This window comes from Spermophilus citellus, assembly GCF_964194105.1.
Source record: "Spermophilus citellus genome assembly, chromosome: 8".
NCBI lineage: Eukaryota > Metazoa > Chordata > Mammalia > Rodentia > Sciuridae > Spermophilus > Spermophilus citellus.
This window is the reverse complement of record NC_138189.1, coordinates 92,833,423-92,850,656: the sequence shown is the minus strand read 5'-3', so window position 1 is coordinate 92,850,656 and position 17,234 is coordinate 92,833,423. Positions and strand designations below refer to the sequence as shown.

General features: G+C 35.8%; 1 pseudogene across 1 annotated transcript in view; it reads left to right on the top strand.

The window, feature by feature from the left end:
- Window positions 1-16,875, top strand: part of LOC308654698 (high mobility group protein B1-like) — a 249,502-nt pseudogene extending 232,627 nt beyond the window's left edge. Inside the window, exon 2 of the transcript in view lies at window positions 16,766-16,875. The product of the transcript in view is annotated as a high mobility group protein B1-like (transcript). The remainder of the gene's footprint in view (window positions 1-16,765) is intronic.
- The last annotated feature ends 359 nt before the right edge of the window (window positions 16,876-17,234 follow it).

Here is a 17,234-nt window from a genome sequence, read left to right as displayed (position 1 = left end):
TGAAGAGCACAAATACGTGAACTGAGAGAGGAACAGCAATGAGTAAGACTTTGTAAGAAATTGAATATATAATAATTATTCCTTCTTTCATAAGAGTTAATATTTTAGGAGAAATTCTTTTTTCTTATATTTGAGCATGTCCAGCAATAGTCATAAGGTTTAGTTCATAGAACTTTGACCATTGTCTTGAAGGAAGTCCATTCTAATTATCATAACTTATGAAATTTATGAAATTTATTCAATTTTTTAAAAATTATTCAATTTTATTTGAATCTCAAATCTGTTAGGATAAAAAAAGATTATAGAATGCAACCCAGGAAATTCTCTAAAGATGTTCATGTGTTATATAAAGCATGCTATACACACTACATACTCTTTACTAGACCAAAGCCCCATGGAACATACTTTTGTGTTAGAAAGTCTTTTTCAGGGAGAAATAAATTAATAGGGTTTATACCTGGAAGTAAAATTAACTCAACAGTTTTAATTGAAGGAATTTTCCATAGCCATGAATTCCTAATTTAGGAACTTCTAAAATATTACCCTACTTAAAAAAAAAATCCTGTTTAGCTATATTTTAGCATTTACTGTGCAAACAAGCAAACCAAAAATTTTGTTGGCTTTTCACAAAACACATTTTTATGCATATATAACTTGAGGTTTACTTTCTGCAAAACTCCACTGGGTTAAGCCCACTCCATGAGTCCTATAACTCCTGGATCCCTTCTAAAGGGAGACTATCTCGGACGTGATATTCTCATGGCAGAGAATAACTTCTCATGTGGGACAGAGCTAATACAAGAATGGCATTAATGCTTCTGTTTGAACAGCTTCATGTCACAGCCACTGACACTTCCTCAGCCAAATCAAATCATATGGCTAAGCCCAAAGTCAAAGAGGCTTGGGGTAAATCCTCTGTCTATGGGGATGGCAAGAGTGGAAATCAAACAAATAGTTGTGAACTAAAATATAACCTAGCTTACCTTGTAATTGATAACTTACTTTTTGAGTGTCTTGTTATTTGTAAAGTCATTTCAGCATCATTAGATGTCAGTATATGTGAAGGCACATTTCTTTTGAGTTTCAACTACAGCCATAAACTTGGATGAAGATAACATGTGAAAGTTGAGTGATAATAGTGAATATATTTTCTAATGTGTTTGTAGAAATGATGCCATTAATAACCATTTCCTTTACGCTTTTTAACTTCCCAGAATGATTTTTCATGTCTAAGGCTGTCATTACAACATTCAAGTCTGGTTTCCCAGCTTTCAGAGAGTCTAAGAGATATTTAATTTGCTTTATTATATCTGCTAAACTAGCTAGACTAAACTCTTTTCTATATATATCCTATAGAATGGATGGAGATGCAGCTTCAAGGAAGTTAATGTGTAAGAAGGAGCAGAGCATATGGTATACACTAAAAAAAGTAGCATCCTTTGCAGTACTTATGAGTGCACTCTGAAAATGTTGATATATTACTTTCCTTTTAAAACACATTATTGATTTTTTTTTGTATAATGGCCTCAAATTCTTAAGAACTTCTTGCCCTAGTTTTTCTCATTATCTCTGTAAGACTAGGGGGATAGGAAAGGATGTGAAAAGAAAAACAATTTTTTTTATCAATTTCTGAGGATTTCTCCAAGCCATTCATGTCTCTGATGATCTGAAGCAGCTGCAATCTGAAGGTATAGCCCCATAAGTATACTTTTTTATGTGAGATATATGTTTCATGTTCTTGTTCACACACACACACACACACACACACACACACACACACACACACGATATCCTTAAGGTTACATGGTAGAATATTCAGGAAATCCAACTCCAATGTTTCTCACTTCATTTATTATTTGGATTGCATTTGGCTGATCAGGTTGACACAGTACATGTTTTTCCTGAAGCAACATCTTAAACACAGCAATGGACTAAAATATTGAAGAAATATGTAACCACGGTATAGAAATAACCATCCACCCAGCTAGAGTCCCAAGGTATATATATCTTATAGATTCAACAACCCAATGTGTTGTGAGGGAGGGAGGGGAAATGAGGAGATATGAAGAAAGGCTAGCTACCATGTTTGAGATCTGTAGTGCTGCAGCCCTCAGATATTCCTTCAGCATAGAGGTAAACATCGTACGTTGTTACAATTAAAATAATCATTCATGTTCTGTCAAATATTCCATAGTGTATAAGATATATAGTTTTATTTTTTTAAATTATAAAAGAAAGATCACTAGCAATTTCACCACTTAAGGAAAACTACTGTTAGTACTTTGGGTTGTGTATACTGAGTCATAATTTTCTATTTATGTACATTCATTTTTGTTACCCACCACTGTATCATGAATTTATTTCTCAGTCTACAATATTATTCTACTATAGCCTTATGAAGATGGCATTCAAATATTCTACCAAATGGAGATTATGCAACTTCCCAAACCACTTTGTTTATGTTTGTCTGATATTTCCCTTTCAATGTTTTTAAGGCAAACATCTGAATAACCTCTTTGGGCAAATGTAAGATTATTTCCTTAGGATAAATTTCTAAAATTGTAAATCTAAGGTCAAAGAGCATATATACTTTTCAATTTTGAAAATGCATTATGGAATCTTTCTCTAGAAAGTGTGTAACAATTTATATTTAATCCAGGAACAGTAATTAGAGAGCTTGTTTCTCCACTCCTCCATTGATAAATGAATATCAGCAGTTTTTAAAATGCTGACCAACCTGAGAGTTCTATAAGAATGAGCTGTATTTTAATTTGCAATCATGATCAACTTGCACATTTGTTGTATGCATCATCTTCTTATATTTTTTAATTGATACTGGATATTTTCCTATTTTTCTGTGGACTCAGTCTTTTGCTTAGTAAACTGCAAGCATCTCTCTTGTATTAGCTAGTTTAGCCACTAATCCCTCAAATATGTCACAAATATACTTTCTCAGTTTTTGGCTTCTGTTTTAAAATTGGTGAAGGCTATTTAGAGAAAAGAAAGTATTTTTTTGACATTTGACAAAGTAGTGAGATTGAAAATATATTTTCAGGAAAATTGATCTAGTGGTAGGCTTCTTTGAAAAGAGAAAGCTCAGTTAGGACACCATTCCAAAGATAATTGGATGAGAAGCCAAAGAGGGGAAACAGAAGCCAGACTTGGAAAAAGAACTTAGTGAACAATCCAAAGACAAAGAACCAAAGCCAGAGATGGAAGCAGAGCATAGTGAGTAAATGTCAGCTATCATTCAAAGGAAGGGTGGTAATAATTGCTTCAATACAGAATCTAAAATGATGTAAAAGTCACAGATTATTCCAAACCTTGAGACTGAGAAGAATGTGTGAGCATTCGAAATGTAAATATGGGCACACTGCACATTTATTTTTTTGTTGAAGTTTGTTTTATTTGACCTGAAATAAATTGAGTGTACGGCAATGATTCACATATCAGAATACTGGAGAGTTCTTTATAGTTTTATGCATTTTTATTAGTTCTCTTTAGTTATACATAACAGTAGAATACATTTTGACATAATTATAAAAGCATGGATTACAATTTGTTCTAAATCAGTACCCAATACTCCCCTTTCTCTCTCATCTTCACTCTCCCTGTTTGCTTCCCTCTACTGGTATTTCTGCTGTTTACTTGTAGCATGTTTTTATTTGTTCTAATTAATTATACATGACAGTAGAATGCATTTTGACACATCATACATAAAATGAAGTTAATAATTTGGCATTCTTCTGGTTGTACACATGTATAATCACACTGGCCGTGTAGTCCTTTGTGCTCATAGGGTAACAATATCAGGATCATTCTACTCTTGTTCTTAGCCCCCTATCCCTCCCCTCCCATCACTCCCCTCTGTCTAATCCAAAGTAACTCTATTCTTCTCTAGATTGCCCCTTATTGTGAATTAGCATCTGCATATCAGAGAAAACATTCATCCTTAATTTTTTGGTGATTGGCTTATTTCGCTTGGCATGATATTCTCCAGCTCCATCCTGCAAATGCCATAATTTCATTCTTCTTTAAGACTGAATAATATTTCATTGTGTGTATACCACATTTTCTTTATCCGTTCATTTGTCCTTCGATGACTAAGTTGGTTCATAGTTTAGCTAAAATGAGTTGAGCTGTTATAAACATTGATGTGGCTGCGTCACTGTACTATGCTGATTTTTAAGTCCTTTGGGTATAAAACTAAGAGTCAAATGGTGGTTCCATTCCACATTTTCTGAGGAATCTTCATGCTGCTTTCCAGAGTTGTTGCACCAATTTTGAGCCCTACCAGCAATGTATGAGTGTACCTTTTTACCCACATCCTCACCAATATTTGTTATTGTTTGTATTCTTGATAATTGACATTCTGACTGGAGTAAGATGAATCTTAGAGTAGTTTTGGTTTGCACTTTTTAAATGCTAGAGATGTTGAACAGTTTTTCATATATTTGTTGATCAATTGTATTTCTTCTTCTGTGAAGTGTCTGTTCAGTTTCTTAGTTCATTTATTGATTGGATTATTTGTTTTTATGGTGTTGAATTTTTTAAGTTCTTTATATACCCTGGAGATTAATGCACTATCTGAGGTGTATGTGGTAAAGATATTCTCCCATTCTGTAGGCTGTCTCTTCACATTAACATTTTTTCTTTGTTGCTATGCTTTTTAGTTTGAATCCATCCCATTTATTCATTCTTGATTTTACTTCTTGTGCTTTAGGATCCTTGTTAAGGAATTCAGATCCTAAGCTAACGTGGTGAAGATTTGGGCCTACTTTTTCTTCGATTAGGCTCAGTGTATCTAGTCTAGCACCTAAGTCTTTGATCCACTTTGAGTGGAGTTTCATGCAGGGTGAGAGATAGAGGTTTAATTTCATTTTGTCACATATGAATTTCCAATTTTCCTAGCACCCATTTATTGTAAAGGCTATTTTTTCTCTAGTGAATATTTTTGGCCCCTTTGTCTAGTATGAGATGACTGTATTTATGTTGATTTGTCTCTGTGTTTTCTATTTTGTACCATTGGTCTATATGTCTATTTTGGTACCAATACCATGCTGTTTTTTATTACTATGGCTCTGTAGTATAGTTTAAGGTCTGGTGTTGTGATGCCTCCTGCTTCACTCTCCTTGCTAAAGATTGCTTTGACTATTCTGAGTCTCTTATTTTTCCAAATGAATTTTATGATTGTTTTTTCTAGTTTTATGAAGAATGTCACTGGGATTTTATTTTATTTATTTATTTAAATAAATAATTAGCTGATTTTAATTCAATTTAGGAAGAACTTCCTATTAATTATGGAAGTGGACTTAATCAAAACAGGGCAATCAATTATCAAGATATAATAAAGTTACTAAATTACTGGTAAAAGTCTTGAGGTAATATATTTTCAGCTTATTTATTTATTTATATTAATTAATTAATTAATTTTAATTAGGTATATATGACAGCAGAATGCATTTTGATTCATTGTACACAATTGCAGTACAACTTTTCATTTCTCTGGTTGTACAGGAAGTAGCGTTACGCCATATGTGCAGTCACACATGTACCTAGGGTAATGATGTCTATCTCATTGCACCATCTTTCCTGCCCCCATGCCTGCTCCCCATCCATCCCTACCTTTTGCCCCATCAAAGTTCCTCCATTTTTCCCATGGCACCCCCACCCATTATGGATCAGCATCCACTTATCAGAGAGAATATTCAGCCTTTGGTTTTTGCGGATTGGCTTACTTTTCTTAGCATCATATTCTTCAAATCCATCCATTTACCTGCAAATGCTATTATTTTATTCTCTTTTAATGCTAAGTAATATTCTATTGTGTATATATACCACAGTTTCTTTATCCATTTACCTATTAAAGGGCATCTAGGTTGCTTCCACAGTTTAGCTATTGTGAATTGAGCTACTATAAACATCGATGTAGCCACATTACTATAGTATTCTGATTTTAAGTCTTTTGGATATAGACAGAGGATTGGGTAGCTGGGTCAAATGGTGTTTCCATTCCAAGTTTTCTAAGGAATCGCCATACTGCTTTCCAGATTGGTTGCACCAGTTTGCAGTTCCACCAGTAATGTATGAGTGTGCCTTTCCCCCCACATCCTTGCCAACACTCATTGTTGTCTGTATTCTTGATAACTGTCATTCTGACTGGTACAGAATAGAAGATACAGAGACAAATGCACATAAATACTGTTATCTCATACTAGATGAAGGCACCAAAAACATACATTGGAGAAAGCCTCTTCAACAAATGGTGCTAGGAGAACTGGAAATCCATATTCAGCAAAATGAAAATAAACCACTATCTCTCATCATGCACAAAACTCAACTCAAAGTGGATCAAGGACCTAGGAATTAGACTAGAGACTCTGTGCCTAATAGAGGAAAAAGTAGGCCCAAATCTTTATCATATTGGATTAAGCCCTGATTTCCTTAACAAGACTCCTAAAGTGCAAGAAATAAAATCAAGTATTAATAAATGGGATGTACTCAAACTAAAAAGCTTCTTCTCAACAAAAGAAATAATCAATGAGGTGAAGAGAGAGCCTACATTTTGGGAGCAAATTTTTGCCACACACACATCAGATAGAGTACTAATCTCCAGGATATATAAAAAAATCAAAAACCTTAACACCAAAAAAACAGAACAACCCAATCAATAAGTGGCTTAGGAACTGAACAGACACTTCACAGAAGAAGATATACATTCGATCAACAAATATATGAAAAAGTGTTCAACATCTCTAGTAATTAGAGAAATGCAAATCAAAACCATTCTAAGATGTTACTAGGATTTTAGTAGGAATTTCATTAAATCTGTATTTGGTAGTATGGCCATTTTGACAATATTAATTCTGCCTATCCAGAGCATGAAAGGTCTTTCCATCTTCTAAGGTATTCTTCAATTTCTTTCTTTAGTGTTCTGTAGTTTTATATTGTAGAAGTCTTTTACCTATTTTGTTAGGTTGATCCCTAAGTGTTTTTTTCCCCTGAGTCTATTGTGAATTGGGATAGTTTTCCTAATTTCTCTTTTAATAGATTCATCATTGATGTATAGGAATACATTTAATTTATGAGTTTTAATTTTATATCCTTCTACTTTGCTGAATTCATTTATTAGTTCTAGAAGTTTTCTGGTGGAACTTTTTGATCTTCTAAATATAGAATCTTGTCATTTGAAAATAGTGATAGTTTGAGTTCTTCTTTTCCTATTTGTATCCCTTTAATTTTTTTCTCCTGTCCAATTGCTCTGACTTAGAGTTTCAAGGGCCTGATGGGTGTCCCAAGATGGAGGTGGCCATATGCAATCAAACCTACTGTCACCCTGGAAATGGATCTCTGGGTGCTGGCAGCAGTGGCATTGGACTACTTATAGTATTTTTAAGACTAGCACCTTGTGGATGTACATGATAGTGAGATTCACTGTGCTATGTTCATATGTGTACATTAAAAAGGTCAGATTCATTCTCCTCTCTTTTCTATCCCTTCCCTTTTCCCTTTCCTTCATTCCACATTGTCTACTCCACTAATCTTTCTTCTATTCTTTTTATTTCCAACCTTTATTTTGGATTAACTTCTGAATATCAGAGAAAATATTTGACTTTTGACTTTGGGGGACTGGCTTATTTCACTTAGCATTATAATCTCCAGTTCCATCCATTTACCAGCAAATTCTATAAAGACATTCTTCTTTATGACTGAGTAATGCTCTATTGTATATATACACCTCATTTTCTTTATCTATTCATCTATTGGAGGGCACCTAGTTTGGCTAATTTGAACTGTCCTGCTATAAACATTGATGTGGCTGGTTCACTGTAGTATGCTGAGTTAAAATCTTTTTTTTTTCCTTATTAAAACAGTATTTATTTGTCTTTCCTCTGTCAAACCCTGAGCCAACCACTTTCCCCAGATTGCCTGGGGTGGTATAGGAAAAAGAACGCACAAGGCAGACAAGACACAGGAAAAAGAATGCAAGGTGGAAGTTGCTCTTATACATTGTGAAGAGGATGTGAAAGGCCACCATCAGGCAAAAGAGCCCTGTGGCCTCTGAGCAAAGCCCAGAATGGCACAGGAAAGGAAATGTTGCTTCAGAGAAGGCTTCCTGGCATAAGCAATAATAAGGCTTCCAATCCCAGCTTCAGCCCCAGAGCCAGCCACCCCAACTGTGACAGCCCTCCAATGAACTTGGCTTCTATGTTCATGTCCCTTGAAATGGTGCTGGTTTGGATGCTGCTGTCAGGGATAAGTGAGGTCAGGGGATGTGGTACTGCCCAGCTATTGAGGCTCTTGTATGTCAGCATCTCTGGTCGGTTCCCCTCTGCAGATGTGGTGAGCTCAACAACTGAGCTGTGCCCCTGACCAAGGAATGAGTAGAAAGTAACTTGAAGCAGGCATACATTTTCAGGAGATGAGGTCCATGGCAAGAGAGGTTGCTCCCAGTGCAGAGAAGACAGAGAGGCTTAAATGTTTTGGATTTATACAGATGAGTGGGATAGCTGGGTCATGTGATGGTTTCATTCCTAGATTTTTTAAGAAATTTGGGAGTTTTTAAAAATGCTTTTATTTCTACTGTATTATCATGCAGGAGCTCAGACCCAGGAAACAGATTTGGGGGTCCTGGCAGGTGGAAGAATATGTCAAAACTCAGGATTGTAGACTTGCTTTATTTAGAGTTGGTAACATCCTCCAGCTTCAGCTTTAACCTCAGCCAGTTCCATTTTAGTCCCTGTTTTAACCCTATTTAGCCCCTAAGTCTTTTCCATAGGCCCTTTTTATATGCAGGCCAAAAACAGCACACTGAAAACAGGTTACATCAGTAGGCGCATGCTCACAAGTTAATGTTTATGACCTGAGTCTACACACTGAATCAGAGTGTTGCTGCCCTTGACTAACCATGACATAGTTGGTTCCCAGCCCTGGCTACACACCAAAAACATAACATGGCACTTTGTAACTCTGGCCAAGGGAATCTAACTATAGCCCCAATACATATCTTTGATAATAATTTTGAAATAACCAAATTTATGTTTTGTTTGATTTATTGAACCAAAGTTTGTGCTTTCATCTAGAAGCCACCATGTCATGAGGATTTTTATCAGTGTTCCCTATAATTTTCTGCTAAGGTTGTGTTATTCCTACCATCCCAAGTTAATCCAGGGTCATAGGTGAGTGGTTTCAGTTATCTGCTGTGACATGAGATCCCAGTATTCAAATCTACTTCTGTCCATGTCCCTATATGTTAGATGCAACACTCACTGCCATGTATAAATCCAAGTTTGGTATGTATATGGAAACCTGGCTTAGCTAATTATGCTATATAAGAGAAATATTGGAAAATAAAGTTTAACAAATGGGAAGTAGAGTCATTTGAATAGATATATGAGAATGGTCATATATTTTGGTCATATATGTGACTTTATTTTTGAATACTAATGCCCACCAGTGATCTTCCACTATGAAGGAGGCAATAGCCATCCAGGTAAACAAAACTGAATTGGCCAGTTGACACAGCCAGACTCTGTCATTGCTGACTATTTGTCATGATGTATACATAAAAGAAGCATCCATAATGATAGTGATGGAAGCTATGCATGGACCATCAGCTTTGGCTCCTAATTTCCAAAGGCATGAAATCTCCAGCCTTCCAGCAACAGAAAATATTGCTGAGTTCTGCATATGGTGCTGTCACTTGACAATAACAAGACACTTGATGACCAGCTGAATACAATTGATCCTTCCACCTTGGAAAAGACCATGATTCATTTTGATAAAAATAGACACATATTACATTTATGGGATTTGATTTTCCTTCCATTATCTGAAGGCCAATGAAACCTAAGATCCATCCCTATATGATTCCATACAATATCATTTCAGACCAAAGGACCTACTTTATAGCAAAGTAACTGTGCAACTGAACCATTACACAAGACACACTCATTATGTTACATACTATATCATTCAGAAGCTACTGGTCAGACAGGGCAATGGAATGGCCTATTAAAGGCAAACAGCCTAAGTATCCATTACTTATAAATAGATTTTTTAAAATGTGGTATATATACATAATGGAATACTTTGGGGGCATTAAAAAGGATAAAATCCTGTCCTTTGGATAATGTGGAGGAACTAGAGGTTATTATGTTTAGTGAAATAAACAAAGTACAGAAAGATAACAATTGCACCATCTAACTACTATATGAAATCTAAAAAGGTTGATCTTTTTGAGGGTGTAACAGTTATGAAAGGCTGGATAAAGTGGAGGATTGGGAGGGATGAGGAAACTTGGTCAGTAAATACTAAGTTACTGTTAGGAGAAATAAGTTCTGGTGTTCTACTTCACAGTAGGGTGAACATAAATGATGATAATGTACTATTTCAAAAGAATCTAGAAGAAAAGTTTTTGAATATTTTCAGTGCAAAGAAATCACAAATGTTTGAAAAAATAAATATACTTACCTAAGTTTGAACATCTATAATGTACATATGTATCAAAACATCATGTTATCACATAAATATTCACAATTTTATATGCCAATATTTTACAAATGAAAACAATGTTTTAAAAAGAAAAAAAGCATAGCAAAAGTGCTATTTGGTGACTGCTGTGGTTTGGATATGGAGTGTCCTCTCCAAAGTTCTTGCGTTAATGAAGGAATATTCAGAGGTGAAATGATTGGATTTGGAGAGCTTTAAATGAGCCCATCCTAGTTTGAATGGAGTGAGTGGTTGATAACTGTAGGCAGGTGAGGTATAACTGGAGGATGTGGGGCACCGAAGGGTTGATCTTCCCTACAGTTCTCCCTCTCTAGTCTCATTCTCTCTCTCTCTCTCTCATTCTCTGCTTCCAGGCCACCATGATTGGCATAGCTTTCCTCCACCTTGCCCTTCTGCCACGATGTTCTGTCTCATTCCTGGCCCAGTGCAATGAAGTTGTCAGACTATTTACTGAACCTCTCAACTATTAGCCAAAATAAACTTTTCCTCCTCTCTATTGTTCTTGTCAGGTGTTCTGATCATAGCAATAAAAAGCTCATACAGTAGTGGTAATTTACCATGACACCATTTCTCCAGCACATAGTGTTCACTCTAATTCAAATATCTTTTTATCAATCTGGTCCCTGATAAGTAGAACACATGAGTCAAGGAAACAAAGTATAGAATCAGAATTAACTCCTTTTATCATCACTCTGGACGACTCACTTTGTGACTTCGGGCTTCCCATTCTTACAACTTTGGACTCCCTTCTCTCAAAAGGGAAACATCTCCACCAAGGTACACAGCAAGAGCTCTATAGAATTTTATAAACTAATGTTTATGCCTTATGTACTTTGTGTTCCTCCTGTAACTGACCAGAAAGCAAAAAGTGGAGTTGACATTTTGGCAGTAGTTATTGACTCTTTTGACCTGGAGAGGATAATATCTAGGGGACAGGGGTGTTTGTTTCATTCTCGCTTTATCACTTGGGCACATCTTGGTTCCATTAGTCCATTGTTTCTTCAATAGCAGAATGCCACATACTGAGCAATTTATAAAGAATAGAAATTGATTTTCTCTCAGTTCTGGAGGCTGGGAAGTCCAATATCAAGGTGTAACAGCTTCAGTATCTGGCGATATTGAAGTTCCTGCTTCCAAATTGTGCCTCTTACTGTATCATCATGTAGCAAATGGCAGAAAAACTAAAGGGAGCAGAAACTTAAACTAGTTCCCTCCAGCCTTTTCATAACACCATAATCTTTGCCCTCAGGTCTTAATGGATTCCTGAAAGGCTCCACCTCTTAATATCAACACAATGTGGATGAAGTTTCAGCATGAATTTTGGAGGAAAAAAAAACACATTTAATCCCAAACATACCGCTCTTCTAGTTTGTGTTGTCAAGGGGAAAAGTTCATAACATTTTCCTGAGAAGGACCTAGTGACTTGGGGCTTGGAAACCTCAGGAAGACAGTAGTCAAGGTCACACAGCAGGAATGAAGAATTAATTTTTTCAGCTGATGAGAGGGCTTCCAGAAGGCTTCCAAATGTCAGCCCTCTTCGGGCTCAAGAAAACTGCAATACTGGAGGTCATCCTTTTCTCCAGTAGTAAACTGATTCCAATATTTGACCACTTGGGGTTATGAAGCTCATTTTCCTCACTCCAATTTAGGACAATGTTAAAAACTGTACCAATCTAAGAAATTCCCATGGTGTGGCCTGAAGCCTATACTGAGAGCATATCAACATGTCTTCTGCCCAGTCCTGCCTCCTTAAACTCCTTTCTCTAGATGTTGAACCCAAGAGCATATCCTAATTAACATTCTTCCCTGAACTTGAAACCCAAAGTCTGAGTTTTGTAGCCTACAACATGTTTATGGAAAGGGTACTGCCTCAGACATTGTTTGAATGTTGTATACTATATAGTATAAATACTGTATTCCCTTTTAAATTTTTTAACTTTTTGAATTTCAAAGCATAGATGACTTCTGAGTTTTCTGATAAGGGACTGTGGACCTTTACACATCAAATAAGTAGTTCTAATAGAAAATAGATTCCATAAAGATGAGAGTACAAATCTTCTATATTTATCTATGACCAACACTTCCTTGTTTTGTGACTTCATTCCTCCTTGCAAATATCAGCCTCCTTCCCTCTGTCTGTGATTGACTCAAGAATCTTTTTTAGACTCAGCTCTCAAAAAAAAGTCCATCTTTCTTTCTTGTAATATCACACACACATACAAATATGTACCTTATATCTATCCTTAAATTTGAATAGATTATAATTTTTCAAAGTGCATTTGTGTACATGCCTGCTCATCAATATGTAAGTATCTCCCAAAGAATATCCTCCTCAAATTTTTCTATATGAAATGTAAACATAAGCAAATTATCCTATCAGCCCAAGATTATATAAAGTTTTCTCTTTGACAGAGTTATCTAAATTTCTTGGTGAGAGGACAGTAATCACTAGAACACTTTTAATTAATGATAAGGGTCATACATTTAATGTACATTTCTCAAAAGTGCTGTTTTCATGTAAATATAACAGATTTTTAAGAGATATCTGGCATGATAGCTCCATCAAGTGGTAAAATAGGCATGAAACATTAAGGTTGTATTCTTAGTTCCCAAATGTCTTGTTTAATTCTCAAAATGGATTTATAATCAAACATCTCCTTGCTTCAGAGCAGAACTTGGGTTATTTTTAATTTTGAAATTCTAATGATTTCATTTATGGACAGAGATAAACTTAAAGCTTTGTGGTAATGGAAATGGGAGAAGTCTCATTTTCCTACTACTTATATTTTGATTTTTTGAATGTCTTTACATTATCACTTGCTAGTGGAAATTGTTCCAGGTCCTCACTCACTTTTGGCCAGAAACACCAGTTCCTTGCCACAAGGGCTTCTCCATCTGGCTGCTCACAACATGGCACCCAGCTTCTTCAGAGCCACAGATTTGAGAGGAAGCAATAATAATGAAGGAAGAGCAAAATGAAAAATCAGTCTTTTCGTAACTGAATTTTAGAAGTGACACTGCAACACTTTTTCTGAATTCTCTGCTCATTGGAAATGAGTCTCTGTCCAACCCCCATTGGAGGGGAGAGGAGGATACTCCGGGAGGCAGGATCTTTGGGTCTTACTCAGAACATCCCTTCCACAAGTTGCTTTCCTGAGGTGGGTACTCAAACTCTGAAGTTCTCAGATCTTTATGAAAATTCAAAACATCATTCACTCTCAGAAACTAATAATTCAATTATTAATAATTTTAACTGGGTTCCAGGAACCATACTAAATGTTGACTGCATGTGTATTCATTAACTCTTGAATCCTTATAAATACTGTATTAGGTAGGCACTATTATTATTCCCATCTTACAGATGAAGTAATCAAGGCAAGAAAAGTTTAGTAATTGTCAGGATTTGAAACTCAGCAACCTGACTCCAGTAAAAGGATAAATTTAACACAATTTCTGTTTGCCATACAACAGAAGTATAAGTTGGAGATAAAGAATGCCTCTGAAATATAAGTAAAAACAGAATTCTAATGATAATTATGATTTCCATTATTCTAATCAATATGTTATAGAATACGAATACAGTGACCTAATTTCTGCCTTACCTGACAAGCCCCAGCTTAGTCTGGAATTTCACCATAATTGTTAATAAAGATTCTTGCACACTCAAAAGTGTTCAGATTTGGATGACAAGTTATATGGTTCCCTTAAATATAAGACTATCAGAGTGTCCCAGCGTGTCTGAGAAATATCACACACTTCATTATTTAGGAAAACTTACTCTTCCCACCATACCACTAAGTGATTGTGATGTGTTCCTAAAGACTGATAATTACCGTTCTATATGGTTGCATTAGATAAAATCATTAAGTTACTACTTCAAATTACAATTATTTGGTCTTAGGAAGAGGGTCATTATTATTCTTGGCTTTAAGATTCATCTCCAGTATCCTTTATAATAAAGGATACATAGAAACACTTGGATGAAAATTGTAAAGACATAAATGACTAAAAATAATAATGATGATATCACTGTGTATTCTTCATCAATAGTGAGAAACACAAATCACTTAGTTAACTCTCACACATATGTACAGGCAGAAAATTTTAATTAAAATAACACTATGTTTTGGGGGCTGGAGATGTGGCTCAAGCGGTAAGGTGCTTGCCTGGCATGCACGGGGCGCTGGGTTCAATCCTCAGCACCACATAAAAATAAAGATGTTGTGTCCACCGATAACTGAAAAATAAATATTTAAAAAATTCTCTCTCTTTCTCTCTCTCCTCTCTCTCTTAAAAAAAACACTATGGTTTAGAACTTATCTGTTATTTTGTCCTTTTAAAAATGCAATCTATATACCTGCAAATGCCATAATTTTTTAATTTTTATTATTTTTATTTTTTATTTTTTTTTTATTTTATTGTTGGTTGTTCAAAACATTACATAGTTCTTGACATATCATATTTCACATTTTGATTCAAGTGGGTTATGAACTCCCATTTTTACCCCGTATACAGATTGCAGAATCTCATCAGTTACACTTCCATTGATTTACATATTGCCATATTAGTGTCTGTTGTATTCTGCTGTCTATCCTATTCTCTACTATCCCCCCTCCCCTCCCCTCCCCTCCCCTCCCCTCTTCTCTCTCTACCCCCTCTACTGTAATTCATTTCTCCCCTTGTATTATTTTTCCCTTTCCCCTCACTTCCTCTTGTATGTAATTTTGTATAACCATGAGGGTCTCCTTCCATTTCCATGCAATTTCCCTTCCCTCTCGCTTTCCCTCCCACCTCTTATCCCTGTTTAATGTTAATCTTCCTCTCATGCTCTTCGTCCCTACTCTGTTCTTAGTTACTCTCCTTATATCAAAGAAGACATTTGGCATTTGTTTTTTAGGGATTGGCTGGCTTCACTTAGCATAAACTGTTCTAATGCCATCCATTTCCCTCCAAATTCTATGATTTTGTCATTTTTTAATGCAGAGTAATACTCCATTGCGTATAGATGCCACATTTTTTTTATCCATTCATCTATTGAAGGGCATCTAGGTTGGTTCCACAGTCTTGCTATTGTGAATTGTGCTGCTATGAACATCGATGTAGCAGTGTCCCTGTAGCATGCTCTTTTTAGGTCTTTAAGGAATAGACCGAGAAAGGGAATAGCTGGGTCAAATGGTGGTTCCATTCCCAGCTTTCCAAGAAATCTCCATACTGCTTTCCAAATTGGCTGCACCAATTTGCAGTCCCACCAACAATGAGCAAGTGTACCCTTTTCCCCACATCCTCGCCAGCACTTGTTGTTATTTGACTTCCTAATGGCTGCCAATCTTACTGGAGTGAGATGGTATCTTAGGGTGGTTTTGATTTGCATTTCTCTGACTGCTAGCGATGCTGAGCATTTTTTCACGTGCTTGTTGATTGATAGTAGGTCCTCCTCTGAGAATTGTCTGTTCAGGTCCTTGACCCATCTGTTGATTGGGTTACTTGTTATCTTATTGTCTAATTTTTTGAGTTCTTTGTATACTCTGGATATTAGGGCTCTATCTGAAGTGTGTGGAGTAAAGATTTGTTCCCAGGACATAGGCTCCCTATTTACCTCTCTTATTGTTTCTTTTGCTGAGAAAAAACTTTTTAGTTTGAGTAAGTCCCCTTTGTTGATTCTAGTTATTAACTCTTGTGCCATAATTTTATTCTCTTTTATTTCTGAGTAATATTCCATTGAGTATACATGCCACATTTTTCTTATCCATTCATTCATTTAAGGGCATCTAGGTTGGTTCCACAGTTTAGCTATTGTGAATTGAGCTGCTATAAACATTGACGTGGCTGTGTCCCTGTAGTATGCTGTTTTTAAGTTCTTTGGGTATTTGCAGGTAAATGGATGGAGTTAGAGAAGATAATGCTAAGTGAAGTTAGCCAATCCCCCAAAATCAAATGCCAAATGTTTTCTTTGATATAAGGAGGCTGATTCATAGTGGGATAGGGAGAAGGAGCTCGGGAGGAATAGATGAACTCTAGATAGGGCAGAGGGGTGGGAGGGAAAGGGAGGAGAGGAGGCATTTGGTAATTAATGATGGTGGAATGTGATGATCGTTACTATCCAAAGTACATGTATGAAGACTGGAATTGGTGTGAATATACTATGTATACAATCAGAAAAAAATGCAATCTAAAATGTGGTAATCTCATTAATTTTGTCAATAAAAAAATCCTAACCAAATAGACTCCAGACTTTTGCCCCCTCACCAAAAAGAAGAAGAAGAAGAGGAGGAGGAGGAGGAGGAGGAGGAGGAGGGAAGGAAGGAAGAGAAGGAGGAAGAGAAGAAAGAAGGAAGGAAATTTTGGGATAATTGTGTTAATTAAACTGATACAGCATGTGAATGGCTATATCAGAATAAAACATAAAACACATTCATTTTTAGAACAGATAAAGACTGGCTAATAAAAATTGCTGAAGCAGACACTACTCAGTAATATACTGAAAAGAGCTAAAAGTACAGGTAAATTTCCAGGTGATAACCATTTCATTGAGAAAGGTTGTGCTTTGATCTTTAGCCAGAAGAGGGCATTACATGACTGCCACATGATGGTATACTATTTGCTATTTTTAAAAATCCACAAAGAATAGATTTAGGGAGGAAAAATGTAGTTTAGGGTTAATGAATCATGGAATCTCAAAACTATACATTGAAATTTTTTAATTAAAAAAAGTCCAAATTAAT